This window comes from Aristolochia californica, unplaced genomic scaffold, assembly GCF_029961685.1.
Source record: "Aristolochia californica isolate CCGP_79_NKW_82.1479 unplaced genomic scaffold, dmAriCali1.0.hap1 SCAF_10, whole genome shotgun sequence".
Taxonomy (NCBI): Eukaryota; Viridiplantae; Streptophyta; class Magnoliopsida; order Piperales; family Aristolochiaceae; genus Aristolochia; species Aristolochia californica.
The window spans coordinates 20,534,431-20,541,177 of NW_027181771.1; the positions used below are offsets into that span (position 1 = coordinate 20,534,431).

The 6,747-nt window shown below is 35.1% G+C and overlaps 1 long non-coding RNA gene across 2 annotated transcripts; it reads left to right on the forward strand.

Moving 5' to 3' along the window:
• The first annotated feature begins 2,476 nt into the window (after window positions 1-2,476).
• Window positions 2,477-5,607, forward strand: LOC137942692 (uncharacterized). Of its 2 annotated transcripts, XR_011110579.1 has the most exons (5): window positions 2,477-2,739; window positions 2,823-3,121; window positions 5,226-5,268; window positions 5,357-5,421; window positions 5,514-5,607. It is a non-coding gene; the product is annotated as an uncharacterized lncRNA (long non-coding RNA). The 2 variants fall into 2 exon arrangements; XR_011110578.1 differs by having other exon boundaries at window positions 2,477-3,121.
• Window positions 5,608-6,747: the final 1,140 nt, after the last annotated feature.

The following is a 6,747-nucleotide window of genomic DNA, read 5'->3' on the forward strand; positions in this document are numbered from 1 at the left end:
TCAATTTGACAACAGGGTGCTGATATTTTGTTTGTGAAGGATTTATATCCATTTTACTGGGCCGAATTGTTTATTTGTGGATGAACACTGCATTAGTGTGGTTGTTTCTGGTCATTGCTCCAGCAGTAACAGTTCCTTTAAACCAGTTGTGTTAATTTTTTGGGATGAATTGTATGATGCTCGTCCACTCTTTCTCAAAATTCTTTCACCAGTGCCTATTGCAAAGAAAGAAAGACCAGCACGTGATCATAAATTGAAGTCTTCTGCAAATGTGGTTCATAGACAAGCTGAACAGCCAGCTAGGAAGGCTACCCCTGAGAGGAAGAGTACACCACTAAGAGGGAAGAATGCCTCTGATCCATTAGAAAATTCAAAACCCATTGAGATTTCACATAAGCTAGTAGATCCGCATAGGTGGCCAAGCAGATTGAATGGTAAAGTTGGTTCGGGTGCCTTAACCCAAAGCATGGATCTCTCTGATAGAGCTTCTAGGTAAGGGTGGCTTCGAACCAAGCCGGCTCGCGAGCCGCTCGAGTTCGGATCGGTTTCGGCTTGGTTCGAAACGTTATATTTCGAGCTCGAACTCAGAAATGGGCTCATTTACATTAACGAGTCGAGCTCGAGCAGAGCCTGGTTCAGCTCGCGAGCCAACTCATTACTATAACGAGTGATTCGGGGATCGGGAGACCTCTCTTCATTTCGGGAAACCTCTCTTCGTTTTGCCTGCGAAACCCATACCTCACTTTGCCATTTCCATGTCGTTTCAGCATGATTTCTTGCGGAAATCGCTGTCCGTCGGTAGGTATTCAGGGGAAATGGGGGATTTGGTCTTCAAATCTCTCGTTCTCCCTCTCCCTCTTCGATTCCTCGATTTCTTCCTCTACGATTTCTGTCTCTTCTTCCTCTGCGATTTCTGTCTCTTCTTCCTCTACGATTTCTATCTCTTCTTCCTCTGTGATTTCTTTCTCTTCTTCCTCTTCAATTTCTTCATCCAAAGTTTTTCCTCGCCGACGAGACGAAATTGACGGTCCGATGGAAGGAGGTAAGATTTTTATTTAATCTTTCTATTTTTTTTTTTTTGGCACCGAGCTAACCTAAAAAATCTCTAACTCTCGCTTCATTTCTCAGCTTCATTTCCCAGCAGTGCTCCTTCATTCTTGGAAAGTCTTTTTGGATATCCGAACGACAAACACTCTGTTTCTGTAAGCAAATGTTCTTTTTCTCAGCTCTGTTTTTTTTTTTTTTTTTTTTTTTTTTTTTTTTTTTTTTGTGCAGATATTTGCAGCTGACAGTTCAAAGTACACTCGGGAAGAAATCCTTGGAAGAAAACTGCCGCTATGAATTTTATTTCATGATTTTGAGTGTTGATACTGTTTGATTTTTTTAAATGGTGAGTTCTTGATTTAAGGGTAGAAGGTAATGCATTGTCACAACGTACTGGGAAGATCATTTTATACAGATTGTATAAGGATGTTTCCGTTTCCTCTATAACTTAAAGAAAAAGAGCTTTGGGGGATGAATTTTCCAATAGAGATGGTCATAATTAGTCTCTTTGTTCTCATGTCTTATTTCAAGTCTCATATGCACAACCTCCACTGTTTCAAAGAAATCTCCTTTACAATTCCAATCCTAATGTTAATGTTAAAGTTAGTTTTAAGTGATTTTGGTGGGTGAGGGGTATTCAAATTCTGGCAGTTGGTATTGTAATATAGGTTCCTCCACTAGATGAGTTTTTGGTATACTCTCTTTCTCTTGCAATTGTTTGCATCTCAAATAGTTCAATGGTGTTTCAGTGACACCTGTTCTTATTAGAGGTTGACCTATTTTATTCTCTTAATGTTTTTTTCATTTTATTTTTATTTTTTGCTTGAGTGTGCCATCAATTGCATTCTAGCTGGCTGAGAGCCAGGAAACTTCATACTGAGTTATGACATTCAAGAAGGAAAGGAAGGGTGGGGGAGAAAAATCCCCCACCTTGTCATTTGTTATGTTTTTGTATATCTCAGAATGACTTACTAAGCTCAAGTGCTATAATGTTTGGAAAATAGTTGGTTATCAATGATTTTTTTGCTCAAATTCCACTGTTCTTCATAAATGAAGTTATTATTCTAGACTTTCAAATATTTTTATGTTGTGGGATCTTGTTTCTTTTTTGCCTTCTTATTTTTAGGTGTCTGACCTCTTATAAAATTTTGTACGTTTATCATACATTTTCGCAATAAACAACAATGGTATTCAAATTGTTACTTGATATATTTTAGCAATGGAATTTTATTTCATGATTTTGAGTGTTGATAACATATTTTGTTCAATAATACTGTATTATAGTTAATGGAATCAGGAGCTTTCTTTATTGCATCCAACTTCTCTTTATTATAAAAAAGAATAAAAAATGTTAGTTTTTGTCCTTCTTTCTTAATTCTCATTGAACTTATATCTGCTGTTGTTCTAAAATGTTACATGGTTTGATGTATTAGCAAAAGTGATTTGATAGTTCATTATCTATCTTTTGGAAATTGAGATCTTGTGTGCGAACCTTTGATGTCTTAAATTTACTCATTGGATGATATATGATGCCTAAACCTTGTCAAATGTTCATATTTCGTTGAATTGATACATTAGATATAGACGGATGTAAATTATTTCTCTTTTTTACAATCGATTTGTATCCTTCCTCTTCGATTTCTTCATCTGAAGTTCTTCCTCGCTGACAAGAGGAAAGCGACGGTCCGACGGGAGGTAAGATTTTTATTTAATGTTCTATTTTTTTTCGTAGCCGACCTAACCCTACAAAATTTCTAATTCTCGCTTCATTTTAGCAGTGCTCCTTCATTCTTGGAAAGACTTTTGGAGATATCCCTGAACGACGAACACACTTTCGGGTTCTATAAGTGTTGATTTTTTTATTTATTTTTATCATTAATTTCTTGGTATTGAGGTTGAATTTCATTAGAATATTAGAAGAGAATGTTGGTGTGCTTATTTCCTTCTCTTAGAAGTTTTTAAATTTATATATAAAAAAGGATCGATATATTGGACTGGAAACTATTGGGTGCAGGGCTACTGGCTCAAAGAGACCCCGCTGCATTGAAAGACAAGGGTCGTTTCCGATTGTCACAATGTATGTGTAAGATCTTTGTTGTTCGGATAACTTTCTTTTCTTTATGTTTTTAATTTGTAATTTTGTTTTTTTGTAGAAGTAAGAATGTCAACACCTCTTCAATTGACATCGATAATTAACACTAGTTCTAGTGTGACTATAAATAGTGACTCAACTCCACCAGAGTCACTACCCTCTGTCATAAAAGTGGGCCCAGATAAAATTACCATAAATGAGGATGAAGGTGATTCTACTCATACTTCAAAAAGACAAAAAAAGTCTCATGTGTGGTTGGAATTCAAAGAAGTATCGCTTAATGGTACAAAAAAGGCTCAGTGTGTTCATTGTAAAATCAATTTGAGTGTTATTAGTAGTGGAGTGACCACACATATGAGTCGAATTTTGAAACGTTGCACTAGTAGAAAAGTGGCAATGAGAAAAAAAAAAACCTTAAACTTTCAATCAGTGGGAGTGGGGTCTAATGTTGATCAGAGTCCATCTGGACTTCCTTTTATGGATTTTGGAGGAAAATATGATCAAGCTAAAATGAGAGTACACATTCCTCATTGGATTCTTATGCATGACCATCCATTCATGATTGTAGAAGAGGACGGATTTAATTTTTTAATGAAGATGGCAAATATGAATTATGAGAAAATATCCCGTAAGACCATTAAGAAGGAGTGTATGGAGGTGTATTAGGCAGAGAAAAAAAATTGAAAATTTTGTTAAAAGAGATTAACAAGATTAGTCTTACCACAGATCTTTGGAAGTCTCAAAATCAAAAAATTGAATACATGGTTATTACTGGGCATTTTATTGACAGTAATTGGAAGCTACAAAAACGAGTCTTGAGTTTTGTGCATGTTCCTCCTCCTCGTCGCGGCGTTGATATAGCAAATGCTATTTACAAGTGTTTGAAAGAGTGGGAGATCGAAAATAAAGTTTTTAGTATTTCAGTTGATAATGCTGCATATAATGATGTTTGTATCAGAGTTTTGAAACAAGATTTTTCAAAGAAAAAAATTTGGTGTGTGGTGGAAAGTTGTTTCATGTGCGTTGTTGTGCTCATATTTTGAACTTATTAGTCCAAGATGGTCTTGTTCAGATTAAGAATATTATTGATAATGTGCGTGAAAGTGTCAAATTCATAAATCTGTTTGAGGCTAGACTTCGTACTTTTTCTGAAATTGTACAACAATTAGAACTTGGTGAAAAGAGGTTGGTTATTGATTGTCCAACTCGTTGGAACTCCACTTATGACATGTTGTCTTCTACATTAAAATTAAAAGATGCATTCTCTAGATTTAAAGTTAGAGAACCAACATATGATTGTTTGCCAAGTTTTGATGAATGGGAAAAAGGTTGACATGGTGTGTGAGATTTTAGAAATTTTTAATGCAGTTACTAATATAATTTCTAGGAGTGACTACCCTACTTCTAATTTGTACCTTAGTGAGGTATATAGGGTAAAAGAAGTTCTGGATTTTCATTCTACAAATGAAAATGTTTTCATTAGGACAATGGTTAGTTGAATGAAAGAGAAATTTGAGAAGTATTTGGGTGAATGCAATTTATTGATGGTTGTTGCTTCAGTTTTGGATCCAAGGGTCAAATTAAAGTTGATCGAAATGTGTTTTCCAGTGATATATTCTAAGGAGGAAGCTACAATGAATATAAATTTAGTTCGACGCACCGTATATGAGATCTACAATGAATATGTATCCTTATATAATGTGGCTATTAGAAATGAAGAGATTGTTTCAAGTACTAGCTCTATGGGTGTTTCCACAAGTCGTAGGCCTTCATCAAGTTCAGGTTGGTCAAAGTTAATGAGTTATATGAAACAAAAGGATATAGTTAATTTACCAAAGTCAAAATTGGAAATTTATCTTGAAGGTGTATATAGTTGTGAGAAAACTTTACAATATGATTTTGTTGTTTTAGAAAGGTGGAAAGTGAATCATATGAAATTTTGGGTATTATCTAAGATGGCAACAGACATCCTTGTAATTCCCATATCCACATTAGCTTCAGAGTCAATATTTAGTACTGGTGGTAGAGTAATAGACTCATATCGTTCTTCCTTGGCACCAAGTATAGTTCAAGCTTTGATTTGTGGCAGTGATTGGGTTCGGGTTCTTCACGGTGTAAAGAAAAATCAAAAGGTGAATTTCTTTGATCAATTCTTTATTATGATATTTTTTTAGTATATTTTTTAGTTTTATTTATTAAAATTTTGTTTTATGATTACAGCTTGAGAAGAAGAGTGTAGAGATAATGCTACTAGCTACATGATTTTTCATGTTTCTCTCATCATGGTAATTTTAATATTTTTAACGACATTAAGTAACTAGTAGTGGAAGAGTACTTTTTTATCTGACAATAACTATTTTTTTTTTTTTTGTCATAGGTGGAGATTTTATTCATGCAGGGACGTATATTATTTTCTAGCATTAAGAGAAACAACTATAGTTTGTAATTTTATAATGGATTTATAGTTTTTATTTGGGTGATTGTAAATTGATAGTGATATTTCATTTAATTTTGTTACGTTTGATTATTGTATGAAGTTTATTTATAATAGTATGCAGTGTTTGAAGTGTTTAGACTATTTTATGGAGTGTTTATGGAATGTATAGATAATTTTATGGAGTGTTTATGGAGTATTTATGGAGTGTTTATGCAGGTATTATGTATATTGATTATGCCCAATTTTTAGTAGAGGTCATGTCGAATTTTATACAGGTATTATATACATAGATTATACTCAATTTTAAGAAGAGGTTATGCCTCAATCTTATACTTGTATTATATATATAGGTTATGCCTAATTTTATGTAGAGGTTATGCCTAATTTTATGTAAAATGTATGTATAATTTTATATATAATTTATTTGATATATATTTTTTGAAAATTTTTAAATGTATGTTGACGCTCGAGTTCGGCTCGAAACTCGGCTCGAGCTCGGTTAAGATTTTTGGGCTTGAGCTCGATAACAATTTTAGGCTCGAGACGAGGGTCGGCTCGAAGCTCGGCTGGAACATAGGCAGGTTCGGCTTCAGATCGGCTCGATGCCACCCCTACTTCCAGGAGTGCTTTGTCATTTTCATTGCGATTTGTTAATGAAAGTGCAGAAAAAACATTGACTCTCGAGAGACTAATGGCAGAGGATCTTCTCTCTAACGTGTGGCAAGCTATTTCAGAACTGCGAGATTCTGTCACCATGAAGAGGATCACCCTCCAGCAACTCAGGCGGGATATGAAGTTGGATTCACTAATTATAGAACAAATAACCTACCTTGTTGATCGGGCTGTAATGGATAGAGAACATTCCGTGTCTTTGGTTGGGGCTACTGCAGCATGGGAACCATGCACTCTCCACCTTCTTGTCACTAATGGGGCAAGGGTAGATGTACAGATGGTGAAGGATTCAATTAGTTCAGCTGTTGATGTTATGCAAGCCATGGGTTCCTCAATGTATCATTTACTGTCAAGGGTAGAGGATATGAATTCTATGGTGTCGGACCTTCCTACCATAGCAGCTCTAGAGAGAGTCATGCTCGACCAATGTGGAGACCTATTAGCTTCAACAACAACAATGCAGGTAGAGGAAAGTAGCCTAAGAAATCACCTTATACAACTC